The sequence below is a fragment of the Arachis hypogaea genome, chromosome 16, assembly GCF_003086295.3.
Source record: "Arachis hypogaea cultivar Tifrunner chromosome 16, arahy.Tifrunner.gnm2.J5K5, whole genome shotgun sequence".
Lineage (NCBI taxonomy): Eukaryota > Viridiplantae > Streptophyta > Magnoliopsida > Fabales > Fabaceae > Arachis > Arachis hypogaea.
Window position 1 is genome coordinate 52,988,688 of NC_092051.1, and position 13,989 is coordinate 53,002,676.

Below are 13,989 nucleotides of genomic sequence, written 5' to 3' on the forward strand. Positions count from 1 at the left end.
GAAACTAAACTACATGATGCTAACACTTCAAACAATTGCTCCCCATTTGCTAGGACTTCAATTCTGCATTAAATACACTCAGAAACAAGTTGGATTTGGGCCTGGGCAACTCAGAAATCACCCCCAGCGTTTTGCCTTTAAGTGGGCCATGTGAGAGTATTGGCACGTGCGCGCCATGTGCGCGTGCGCGTCAATTGACAAAATCTTTACCCGCGCGGACGCGGCATGTACGCGTGCGCGTCAATGGGCGAGATCACTTTTGCGCGTGCGCGCCTTGTGCGCGTGCGCGTCCTTTGATGCATTCCCAATCTTTGTTTCTTCATGAGTTCTCCCACTTTGCATGCTTTTCTACTCATTTCTTCCATCCAATACTTGCCTTATAAACCTGAAATCACTCAACAAATACATCAAGGCATCGAATGGAATTAAAATGAATCAAAATTACCAATTTAAGGCCTAACAAGCATGTTTTTATACTTAAGCAAAATTCAAGGGAGAATTACAAAACCATGCTATTTCATTGAATAAATGTGAGAAAAAGTGGTAAAATCCCCCAAAATAAGCACAAGATAAACCACGAAATCGATGGTTATTGATGAGGGGATAATTTATACGCTATTTGGCATTGTTTTTACATAGTTTTTAGTATAATTTAGTTATTTTTTAATATATTTTTATTAGTTTTTAAATGAAAATCACATTTCTGGACTTTACTATGATTTTGTGTGTTTTTCTGTGATTTCAGGTAATTTCTGGCTGAAATTGAGGGACCTGAGCAAAAATCTGATTCAGAGGCTGATGAAAGACTGCAGATGCTGTTGGATTCTGACCTCCCTGCATTCAAAGTTGATTTTCTGGAGCTACAAAAGTCCAAATGGTGTGCTCTCAATTGCGTTGGAAAGTAGACATCCATAGCTTTCCAGAAATATATAATAGTCCATACTTCGCTCCAGTTTAGATGACCCAAACTGGTGTTCAACGCCGGTTCTCTACCCTATTCTGGCGTTAAACGCCAGAAACAGGTTACAAGTTGGAGTTAAACACCCAAAACAGGTTACAACCTGGCGTTTAACTACAACCTGGCGTTTAACTCCAGAAACAGCCTAGGCACGTGTAAAGCTCAAGTCTCAGCCCCAACACACACCAAGTGGGCCTTGGAAGTGGATTTCTGCACTATCTATCTTAGTTTACTCATTTTCTGTAAACCTAGGTTACTATTTTAGTATTTAAACAACTTTTAGAGATTTATTTTGTACCTCATTACATTTTAAATCTGAACTTTGTACTCTTTGACGGCATGAGTCTCTAAACTCCATTGTTGGGGGTAAGGAGCTCTACTGTGTCTCGATGAATTAATGCAATTATTTCTGTTTTCTATTCAAACATGCTTGTTTCTATCTAAGATGTTCATTCGCACTTCAATATGATGGATGTGATGATCCATGACATTCATCACCATTCTCAACCTATGAACGCGTGACTGACAACCACCTCCGTTCTACCTTCGATTGAATGAGTATCCTTTGGATTCCTTAATCAGAATCTTCGTGGTATAAGCTAGAATCCATTGGCAGCATTCTTAAGAATCCAGAAAGTCTAAACTTTGTCTGTGGTATTCCGAGTAGGATTCAGGGATTGAATGACTGTGACGAGCTTCAAACTCACAAGGGTTGGGCATAGTGACAGACGCAAAAGGATCATTGGATCCTATTCCAGCATGAGTGAGAACCGATAGATGATTAGCCGTGCGGTGACAGTACACCTGGACTATTTTCACTGAGAGGACGGATGGTAGCCATTGACAACGGTGATCCACCAACACACAACTTTCCATAGGAGGAACCTTGTGTGCGTGAAGAAGAAGACAGGGGGAAAGCAGAGATTCAGAAGACAAAGCATCTCCAAAACTCCAACATATTCTCCATTACTGCATAACAAGTATTTATTTCATGCTTTTTTATTTTTCGCAATTCAAACTGATAATCATAATTAATCTCCTGACTAAGATTTACAAAATAACCATAGATTGCTTCAAGCCAACAATCTCCGTGGGATCGACCCTTACTCACGTAAGGTATTACTTGGACGACCTAGTGCACTTGCTGGTTAGTTGTGCGGAGTTGTGAAAAGTGTGAATCACAATTTCGTGCACCAAGTTCTTGGCGCCGTTACCGGGGATTGTTCGAGTTTGGACAACTGACGGTTTATTTTGTTGCTTAGATTAGGAAAAAAATTTCTTTTTGATTTAGAGCCTTCTATTATTGTTTTTGGTTGAAATTTTCTTTTTAAAATCCTTATTTTCTCTTTTTAAATTTTTTGAAAATTTTTATAAACTAATAATTGAGTTTTTCTGTTTGAGTTTAGTCTCATATTTTAAGTTTGGTGTCAATTGCATGTTTTTATTTTCTTTTAAATTTTCGAATTTGTGTTCATTGTTCTTTCTTAATCTTCAAGTTGTTCTTGTTTATTTTCCTTGTTTGATCTTTAGTTTTTCTTGTTTTGTGATTTTTCTTGTTTTTTCTGGTGCATTTTCGAATTATTAGTATAAAAAAAATAAATATAAAATAAAAATAAAATATTTTATACATTAAATATAAAACACGTTAAATTTATAGCTGTTATTCAGGAATTTCGTGCACCAAGTTTTTGGCGCCATTACAGGGAAATATAAAACACGTTAAATTTATAGCTCAATTGGCTAGAGCGTTGTGCTTATGTTCTTGGTAATTAGCTATCTTCTTTTTAAAACTTTTTTTAAAAAAAAATAATTTTTCTTTGATTAAATCTTGTGCCAAACTTTAAGTTTGGTGTTCTCTTGTTAAATCTTTCTTTAGTTTTCGAAAATTTTATTTTGATTTTCTAGAAATTTTAAGTTTGGTGTTTTGTTTTTATGTTCTTGAGTCCTTTGAGTCTTTGAATTTCTGTTCTTCGTGTTTTTGTGAATCTTCAAGGTGTTCTTGAGTCTTTCTTGTGTTTTGATCTTAAAATTTTTATGTTTGGTGTTCCTTGGTATTTCTCCTCAAAATTTTCGAAAATAAGGAGCATTAGATCTAAAAAATTTAAGTTCTGTATCTTTTTATTATTTTTCTCTTTCCTCATTGAATTCAAAAACATCTTTTTCCTTTATTTTAATTGATTTTTCGAAAATCACCTTTAAAAATTCAGATTTTTATTTTAAAAATCAAATCTTTTCAAAATTCAAAATCTTTTTCAAAAATCATATCCAAAGTTTGTTCAAATCTTCTCAACTAAGTAATTATTTTCACTTTCAAATTTTTTTTTCTCTAAGTTTTCGAAATTTACATCCTAATTTCTAATTATTTTATTTTATCTTATTATTTTTAATTATCCTAATAATTTGGGTTATTTTACTTAATTAAAAAAAATAAAAATATATTTTTTCTTTGCAATTCATATCAATTCCATTTTATTCATCATGGATCTAAGTGGAAATGAACAGTCCAGAAGGACTTTGGGATCATATGCTAATTCCACTGCTGCTGCATATGGGAGTAGTATCTGTATACCTCCCATCAAAGCAGGCAGTTTTGAGCTAAATCCTCAGCTCATTGTCATGGTGCAGCAAAAATGCCAGTATTCTGGTCTTCCACAGGAAGAACCTACTGAGTTTCTGGCACAATTCTTGCAAATTGCTGACACAGTACGTGACAAAGAGGTAGATCAGGATGTATACAGACTGTTACTGTTTTTGTTTTCTATAAAAGATCAAGCTAAAAGGTGGTTAAATAACCAACCCACAGCAAGCATAAGGACATGAAAACAGTTATCAGACAAATTCCTGAATCAATATTTCCCTCCAAAAAGGATGACACAGTTAAGGCTGGACATCCAAGGCTTTAAACAAGAGGATGATGAATCCCTTTATAATGCCTGGGAGAGATACAGAGGGATGTTAAGGAAATGCCCCTCTGAAATGTTTTCAGAATGGGTGCAATTAGACATCTTTTACTATGGGCTTACAGAAGGAGCTCATATGTCCCTAGAAGCCAAAAAGGAAAACTATACACATGAGGAAAACTATTGAAGAGGCTCAAGAGCTTATTGATATAGTTGCTAGAAATCAGCATCTGTACATAAGTAGTGGGTCCTTCATAAAAGAAGAAGCCAAAGCAGTATCTACTGAGCTTGGTCCTCCAGAACAAGTTGCTGAACTCAATTAACAATTGTGTTTTCTAACAAAACAGCTGGCAGAATTCAAAGAGATGCTACAAGACACTAAAAATGCTAATAAAAACATGGAAGCACAGTTGAATCAGACAAAACAGCAGTTATCAAAGCAGATAACAGACGAGTGCCAAGAAGTTCAATTAAGAAGTGGGAAAACATTAAATACCTCACTTCATAGCAGCAGAAAGCCAAGAAAAGAACAACTGACAGAGGATGAGCAAAATATTATCCAAAATCCCTCTGAGGACAGTAAGAGCCCAGAGAGGAATAACTCTGGCGTTCAAACGCCAGAAAAGGATGCAAAGCTGGCGTTAAACGCCCAACCCACGCACAGTTCTGGCGTTCAAACTCCAGGAACAGGCAAGGAGATGGCGTCAAATGCCCAATGGAAGCTCAGTTCTGGCATTCAAACGCTAGAAACAGGTAGGAAGTTGGCGTCCAACGCCAATCAAGCTTCCAACCCTGGCATTCAAATGCCAGTGAGGGATCAGACACACATAAATGCTGATAACAACCCCTCTAAAAAGGCTTCTCAAACCACTTCTGTAGGAAATAAACCTGCAGCAACCAAGGTTGAGGAATACAAAGCCAAGATGCCTTATAAAAACTCCGCCAAGAGGAGCAGGATAAGCAATTTGCTCGCTTTGCAGACTACCTCAGGACTCTTGAAATAAAGATTCCGTTTGCAGAGGCACTTGAGCAAATACCTTCTTATGCCAAGTTCATGAAAGAGATCTTGAGTCATAAGAAGGATTGGAGAGAAACTGAAAGAGTTCTCCTCACTGAGGAATGTAGTGCAGTCATTCTGAAAAGCTTCCCAGAAAAGCTTAAAGATCCCGGGAGCTTTATGATACCATTCATATTAGAGGGTGATTGCACCAAGATAGCTTTATGTGATCTTGGGGAAAGCATCAACCTAATACATGCATCCACTATCAGAAAGCTTGGTTTAACTGAAGAAGTCAAACCAACCAGGATATGTCTCCAACTTGCTGATGGCTCCATTAAATACCCATCAGGCGTGATTGAAGACATGATTGTCAGGGTTAGGCCATTCGCCTTTCCCACTGACTTTGTAGTGTTGGAAATGGAGGAGCACAAGAGTGCTACTCTCATTCTAAGAAGACCTTTCCTAGCAACTGGACGAACTCTCATTGATGTCCAAAAGGGGGAAGTAACCCTGAGGGTCAATGAGGATGAGTTCAAGTTAAATGCTGTCAAAGCCATACAGCATCCAGACACACCAAAAGACTGCATGAAAGTTGATCTTATTGACTCTTTGGTAGAGGAGATCAACATGGCTGAGAGTCTCGAATCAGAGCTAGAAGACATCTTTAAAGATGCTCAGTGATGAGCGGATATTTTATACGCTTTTTGGGGATAATTTCATATAGTTTAGAGTATGTTTTAGTTAGTTTTTAGTCTATTTCTAGTAGTTTTTAGGAAAAATTCATATTTCTGGACTTTACTATGAGTTGTGTGTTTTTCTGTAATTTCAGGTATTTTTCTGGCTGAAATTGAAGGAGCTGAGCAAAAATCTGATTCAGGCTGAAAAAGGACTGCTAATGCTGTTGGATTCTGAAAAATTTTCTCATCTGTTTTCGAAAAAAAAAATTGTTTTCAAAAATATATTTTTCTTCAGAATTTTTTAAGAATGAATTCCAGTGTTTCATGAAGCATGTGAAGCATGGCTGGCTGTAAAGCCATGTCTAATTCTTTTGGATAGAGCATGTTAGGCTTGTCATGTCTGAATTACACTCATATTTTGATTAAAGCTTGGCTGGCTATTAAGCCATGCCTGACCTTTTGATTAGAGCTACAGAACTCGAAATGGCGCGCTTCCAATTGCGTTGGAAAGTAGACATCCAGGGCTTTCCAGCAATATATAATAGTCCATACTTTGGCCAAGAATTGACGACGTAAACTGGCGTTCAACGCCAGCTTTCTACCCAAATCTGGCGTCCAGCGCCAGAAAAGGATCCAAAACCAGAGTTGAACGCCCAAACTGGCACAAAAACTGGCGTTCAACTCCACAATTGGCCTCTGCACGTGCAACACTTAAGCTCAGCCCAAACACACACCAAGTGGGCCCCGGAAGTGGATTTATACATCAAATACTTACTCATGTAAACCCTAGTAGCTAGTTTATTATAAATAGGACCTCTTACTATTGTATTAGGCATCTTTGGATTACCTTATGATCCTTTGATCACGTTTTAGGGGGCTGGCCATCTCGGCCATGCCTGGACCTTCACTTATGTATTTTTAACGGTAGAGTTTCTACACTCCATAGCTTAAGGTGTGGAGCTCTGCTGTTCCTCAAAGATTAATGCAAAGTACTACTGTTTTCTATTCAATTCTTCTTATTTCGCTTCTAAGATATCCATTCGCACCCAAGAACGTGATGAAGGTGATGATTATGTGTGACGCTCATCATCCTTCTCCCTTATGAACGCGTGCCTGACAAACACTTCCGTTCTACATGAAATAAGCTAGAATGAATATCTCTTAGATCTCCTAACCAGAATCTTCGTGGCGTAAACTAGAATGATGGCGGCATTCAAAAAAAAGGGAAGTAATACAATTTCTTACAATTGTTACTTGGTGCACAAAATTGTTACTCTCTTACAATTTCGCACACATGACCAGCAAGTGCACTGGGTCGTCCAAGTAATACCTTACGTGAGTAAGGGTTGAATCCCACGGAGATTGTTGGTTTGAAGCAATCTATGGTTATCTTGTAAATCTTAGTCAGGAAGTCAATTATGTTTATCAATTGAATTGTGAGTAACCAGTAGAGCATAAATTAAAAGTTACTTGTGGTGCAGTAATGGAGAATATGTTGGAGTTTTGGAAATGCTTTGTCTTCTGAATCTCTGCTTTCCTCTGTCTTCTTGTTCACGCACGCACGTCCCCCTATGGCAAGCTGTGTGTTGGTGGATCACCGTTGTCAATGGCTACCTTCCATCCTTCCAGTGAAAACTACGCTCACGTGCTCTGTCACAGCACGACTAATCACCGGTTGGTTCTCGATCCGGTTGGAATAGGATTTACTATCCTTTTGCATCTGTCACTAACGCCCAGCCTTCAGGAGTTTGAAGCTCGTCACAGTCATTCAATCCTTGAATCCTACTCGGAATACCACAGACAAGGTTTAGACTTTCCGGATTCTCATGAATGCTGCCATCAGTTCTAGCTTATACCACGGAGATTCTGATTAAGGAATCTAAGAGATACTCATTCAATCGTATATAGAACGGAGGTGGTTGTCAGGCACACGTTCATAATTTGAGGAAGGTGATGAGTGTCATAGCTCATCACCTCCATCACAGTTAAGCGCGAATGAACATCTTAGATAGGAACAAGCGTGTTTGAATCGAAAACAGAAATACTTGCATTAATTCATCGAGACATAGCAGAGCTCCTCACCCCAAACAATGGGGTTTAGAGACTCATGCCGTCAGAGAATATAAAGTTTAGATCTGAAATGTCATGAGATACAAAATAAGACTCTAAAAGTTGTTTAAATACTAAACTAGTAGCCTAGGGTTACAAAATATGAGTGGACTATGATGGATGATGCAGAGGTCCACTTCTGGGGCCCACTTGGTGTGTGCTGGGGCTGAGATTTAAGTGAGTCACGTGCAGAGGCCATTTGTGGAGTTGAACGCCAGTTTTTATGCCAGTTTGGGCGTTCAACTCCAGTTTTTGATCCTTTTCTGGCGCTGGACGCCAGAATTGGGCAGAGAACTGGTGTTGAACGCCAGTTTACGTCGTCTATCCTTGTGAAAAGTATGGACTATTATATATTGATGGAAAGCCCTGGATGTCTACTTTCCAATGCAATTGGAAGCATGCCATTTCGAGTTCTGTAGCTCCAGAAAATCCAATTTGAGTGCAGGGAGGTCAGAATCCAACAGCATTAGCAGTCCTTTTTCAGCCTGAATCAGATTTTTGCTCAGCTCCTTCAATTTCAGCCAGAAAAATACCTGAAATTACAGAAAAACACACAACTCATAGTAAAGTCCAGAAATATGAATTTTTCCTAAAAACTACTAGAAATAGACTAAAAACTAACTAAAACATACTCTAAACTATATGAAATTATCCCCAAAAAGCGTATAAAATATCCGCTCATCACAACACCAAACTTAAACTGTTGCTTGTCCTCAAGCAACTAGACAAATAAAATAGAAGACTAATAGGTTGAGAAGCAATAATATCTCAGAGTTGTTGATTGAAGCTCAGATCCTAATTAGATGAGCGGGACTAGTAGCTTTTTGCTTCTGAACAGTTTTGGCATCTCACTTTATCCATTGAAGCTCAGAGTGATTGGCATCTATATGAACTCAGAATTCAGATAGTGTTATTGATTCTCTTAGTTCAGTGTGATGATTCTTGAACACAGCTTCTCTATGAGTCTTGGCCGTGGCCCTAAGCACTTTGTTTTCCAGTATTACTACCGGATACATAAATGCCACAGACACATAACTGGGTGAACCTTTTCAGATTGTGACTCAGCTTTGCTAAAGTCCCCAATTAGAGGTGTCCAGAGTTCTTAAGCACACTCTTCTTTTTGCTTTGGACCTTGTCTTTAACCGCTCAGTCTCAAGTTTTCACTTGACACCTGCACGCCACAAGCACATGGTTAGGGACAGCTTGGTTTAGCCGCTTAGACCAGGATTTTAGTCCTTTAGGCCCTCCTATCCACTGATACTCAAAGCCTTGGGATCCCTTTTATTTGCCCTTGCCTTTTGGTTTTAAGAGCTTTTGGCTTTTTCTGCTTGCTTCTCTTTTTTTTTTTTCTGCAAGCTTTGTTCTTTGCTGCTTTTTCTTGCTTCAAGAATCATTTTTATGATTTTCAGATTATCAATAACATGTCTCATGTTCATCATTCTTTCAAGAGCCAACATATTTAACAGTCTTAAACAACAAATTCAAAAGACATATGCACTGTTCAAGCATTCATTCAGAAGACAGAAAGTATTGCCACCACATTTAACCAATTAGAATTTCTTTTATTAAACTCGAAATTTTATTGCTTCTTATTCAAAAGATCTACTATTTTATTCATGTTTAATGATGATGAGAAAAATAAACTACAGCTTAATTGGAGATAAAATCAAATAGATACTAATTACTATTATATGACTTCTAAGGTAAACTTTTTATAAGGACACTGTCACAGAGTTAAGGCAGAAATTGGAAATTAACAACCTTTATTCTGGGGTATGGGGGTTCCTCTGATCCTTGGGAGGCTTGGTATTACAGAAGACTTTTGGCGCTTCAGTTCCCTTAAGTCACGTCCCTGCTCCTCTTGTTCTTTAAACATCTGGGTCAGCATTTGACTGTGTTCCTTCTGTTGTTTTATTATTTGCTCCATAGCTTCCTGTATCTTGGTGACAGACGTCTCAAGATATTCCCAATATTCCGCTTGAGGAATCTCTGGGAGGAATTCCTGTGCTCTCTTCTTGATAAGATCCTCCTGTGCTTGTTGTCTCTCCATTGATGCTTTGGTGATTGACTTTTCAATTAGGATATATTCAGTTATTCCCATCTTGACTCCAGCGTCCTTGCAGAGCAGAGAAATCACGCTTGGATAAGCCAACCTGGCCTCTTTTGAATTTTTGTTAGCAATCTTATAGAGCTCAGTTGAAATCAGCTGATGAACCTCCACTTCTTTTCCCATCATGATGCAATGAATCATCACTGCTCTTTTAACTGTGACTTCAGAACGGTTGCTAGTGGACAACAGAGAACGCCCAATGAAGTCCAGCCATCCTCTGGCAACTGGTTTGAGATCCTCTCTCTTGAGTTGATTTGGGACGCCCTTTGTGTTGGTGGTCCACCTGGCTCCAGGGATACATATGTCCTTTAGAATCTTATCCAGGCCAATGTCTACTCTCATCATCCTCCTGTTGAAGGAGTCTGGATCATCCTTTAGCTGAGGTAGCTTTAATATCTCTCTGATCTTGTCAGGGGTGGTATGAACAATCTTTCCCCTGACCATGGTCCGAAATTCGTAGCAGGCTGTTCCAGATAATCTTTGCTTGTCAGTCTGCCACATATTAGCATAGAACTCCTGGACCATGTTCCTTCCTACTTTCGTTTCAGGATTAGCTAAGACTTCCCAGTTCCTGGTTCGAATTTGCTCCTGGATCTCCAGATATTCATCTTCTTTCAGATCGAATCTCACTTCCGGGATCACTGATCTCAGACCCATTACTTTAAGATAATGGTCTGAATGTTCTTTAGATAAGAACTTCCCTTGATTCCAAAGTGATTTTGGAACGCTCTCTTTCTTGCCTCTTGGAGTGGGTTGTTTTCCTTTGAGAGCCATAATCTTAGTAGTGATCTCGGATAAACACACCAAACTTAGAGGTTTGCTTGTCCTCAAGCAAAAGAAAAGAAAGGAGAGGGATAGAAGGAGATTGAGTAGCACTTGTTGATGAAGGAGGGGGGAGGCCGAACCCAATTTAAAGGGGTGGGGGGGTGGATTTTCGAAAAATTGGAAGAGATAAGATAAAAAGATTGAGTTGAAGAAGATAAGATAGAAGATATAGTTTGATTTTGAAAAGATAGGATAGATTTTTGAAAAAGATAATATGAAAAAGATATTGAAAAGATTTTAGAGTGAAAAAGATAAGATAGAAGATATAGTTTGATTTTGAAAAGATGGGATAGATTTTTGAAAAAGATAAATCTGGGTTTTTGAAAAAGATAATATGAAAAAGATATTGAAAAGATTTTAGAGTGAAAAAGATAGATTTGTTTTTGGAAAAGATTTGAAAAGAGTTGGATTGATTTTGCAAAGAGGGTGTGTGCTTATGAATTAAGATACATTTGATATTTTGAGGGTAGGATTTTTAGAAATCAGGGTTCTTGACATGTTTATGTAAATAAAATCATGTATTTAATCATAAAATTTTAAATTAAAATGGAAATACGTGTGGGATAACTGGATTTGGCTCCTCCCTGTCCTCCTGGCGTTTGAACGCCCAAACACTGCCTGTTTTGGATTCCGTTTTCAATTTTTCTATTTCTTTTGTGACTCCACATGATCATGAACCTAAGAAAACATGAAAAACAATAAAAATAAGAATTAGATAAACATTGGGTTGCCTCCCAACAAGCGCTTCTTTAATGTCAATAGCTTGACAGTGGGCTCTCATGGAGCCTCACAGATGTGCAGAGCTTTGTTGAAACTCTCCAACACCAAACTTAGAGTTTGGATATGGGAGTTCAACACCAAACTTAGAGTTTGGTTGTGGCCTCCCAACACCAAACTTAGAGTTTGACTGTGGGGGCTCTGGTTGGCTCTGCTTTGAGAGAAGCTTTTCAAGCTTCCTCTCTATGGTTGCAGAGGGAGATCCTTGAGTTTTAAACACAAGGGAGTTCTCATTCCATTGAAGAACTATTTCACCTCTGTCAACATCAATCACAGCTCTTGCTGTGGCCAGAAAAGGTCTTCCTAGGATGATGGATTCATCCTCTTCCTTTCCAGTATCCAGGACTATGAAATCAGCAGGGATGTAAAGGCCCTCAACCTTTACTAATACATCCTCTACTTGTCCATAAGCCTGTTTTCTTGAGCTGTCTGCCATCTCTAGTGAGATTTTAGCAGCTTGCACCCCATAGATTCCCAGTTTCTCTATTACAGAGAGGGGCATGAGGTTTATACCTGAACCAAGGTCACACAGAGCTTTAAAGATCATGGTGCCTATGGTACAAGGTATTATGAACTTTTCAGGATCCTGTCTCTTCTGAGGCAATGTCAGTTGATCCAGATCACTTAGTTCATTGATGAACAAGGGAGGTTCAACTTCCCAAGCATCAATGCCAAATAATTTGGCATTCAGCTTCATGATTGCACCAAGAAACTTGGCAGTTTGCTCTTCAGTAACATCCTCATTCTCTTCAGAAGAGGAATACTCATCAGAGCTCATGAAGGGTATAAGGAGGTTTAATGGAATCTTTATGGCCTCTAGATGAGCCTCAGAGTCCTTTGGTTCCTCAGAGGGAAGCTCCTTATTGATCACTGGACGTCCTAGGAGGTCTTCCTCCTTGGGATTCACGTCCTCTCCTCTCCTCAGAGGTTCGGCCATGGCGCTTATGTCAATGGCCTTGCACTCTCCTTTTGGGTTCTCTTCTGTATTGCTTGGGAGAGTACTAGGAGGGATTTCAGTGATCCTTTTACTCAGCTGGCCCACTTGTGCTTCCAGATATCTAATGGAAGACCTTGTTTCATTCATGAAACTTACAGTGGCCTTAGATAGATCAGAGACTAGATTTGCTAAATTAGAAGCATTTTGTTCAGAGTTCTCTGTCTGTTGCTGAGTTGATGATGGAAAAGGTTTGCTATTGCTAAACCTGTTTCTTCCACCATTATTAAAGCCTTGTTGGGGCTTTTGATCCTTCCATGAGAAATTTGGATGATTTCTCCATGTTGAGTTATAGGTGTTTCCATAAGGTTCACCTAAGTAATTCACCGCTGCTATTGCAGGGTTCTCAGGATCATAGGCTTCTTCTTCATATTGACTCTGAGTCAATATTTTGTTTTGAGAAATCATATTGACTTGCTGAGTCAATATTTTGTTCTGAGCCAATATGGCATTCAGAGTATCAACCTCAAGAACTCCGTTCTTCATAGGCGTCCCATTACTCACAGGATTCCTTTCAGAAGTGTACATGAACTGGTTATTAGCAACCATGTCAATGAGTTCTTGAGCTTCTGCAGGCGTTTTCTTTATCTGAATGGATCCACCTGCAGAGGTGTCCAATGACATCTTTGATGGCTCAGATAAACCATCATAGAATATATCCAGGATGGTCCATTCTGAAAGCATGTCAGAAGGACACTTTTTGGTCAACTGTTTGTATCTTTCCCAAGCTTCATAGAGGGATTCACCTTCTTTCTGTCTGAAGGTTTGAACATCAGCTCTAAGCTTGCTCAGCTTTTGAGGAGGAAAGTACTTGGCTAAGAAAGCCGTGACCAGCTTATCCCAAGAGTTCAGGCTGTCTTTGGGTTGAGAATCCAACCATAATCTAGCTCTGTCTCTTATAGCAAAAGGGAAAAGCATGAGCCTGTAGACTTCAGGATCTACTCCATTAGTCTTAACAGTATCACATATCTGCAAGAATTCAGTTAAGAACTGAAAAGGATCTTCAGATGGAAGTCCATGAAACTTGTAGTTCTGCTGCATCAGAGAAACTAATTGAGGTTTCAGCTCAAAGTTGTTTGCTCCAATGGCAGGAATGGAGATGCTTCTTCCATGTAAATTGGAATTAGGTGCAGTAAAGTCACCAAGCATCTTCCTTACATTATTATTATTTTCGGCTGCCATCTCCTCTGCCTGTTCGAAAATTTCTGAAAGGTTATCTCTAGATTGTTGTATTTTAGCTTCTCTTAATTTTCTCTTCAGAGTCCTTTCAGGTTCTGGATCTGCTTCCACAAGAATGTTCTTATCCTTGCTCCTGCTCATATGACAAACAAGAAGGCACAGAAAAATAATAATAATAATAGAGATCCTTTATACCACAGTATAGAGATCCCTGTGTGAGTAGAAGAAGAGAAGAAAAGAAAATCTGAACTCAGAGAGAGAGGGGGTTCGGATTTTTGGTGAGTTGAAGGAAAGATGTTAGTATATCAATAAACAAATAGAAGAAGATGAGAGGGGGAAGTGAATTTTCGAAAACAATTTTTGAAAATGAGTTAGTGATTTTCGAAAATAGTTTTTGAAAAGGTTAGTATTTTTTTTCGAATTTTTTTTTAAATAAAAAATAAAATAATTAGTCAATAAA

General features: G+C 38.6%; 1 non-coding gene across 1 annotated transcript; it reads left to right on the forward strand.

The window, feature by feature from the left end:
* Positions 1-13,028: 13,028 nt before the first annotated feature.
* LOC112760921 (small nucleolar RNA R71) lies at positions 13,029-13,136 on the forward strand. The gene has a single exon (XR_003181335.1). It is a non-coding gene; the product is annotated as a small nucleolar RNA R71 (small nucleolar RNA).
* Positions 13,137-13,989: the final 853 nt, after the last annotated feature.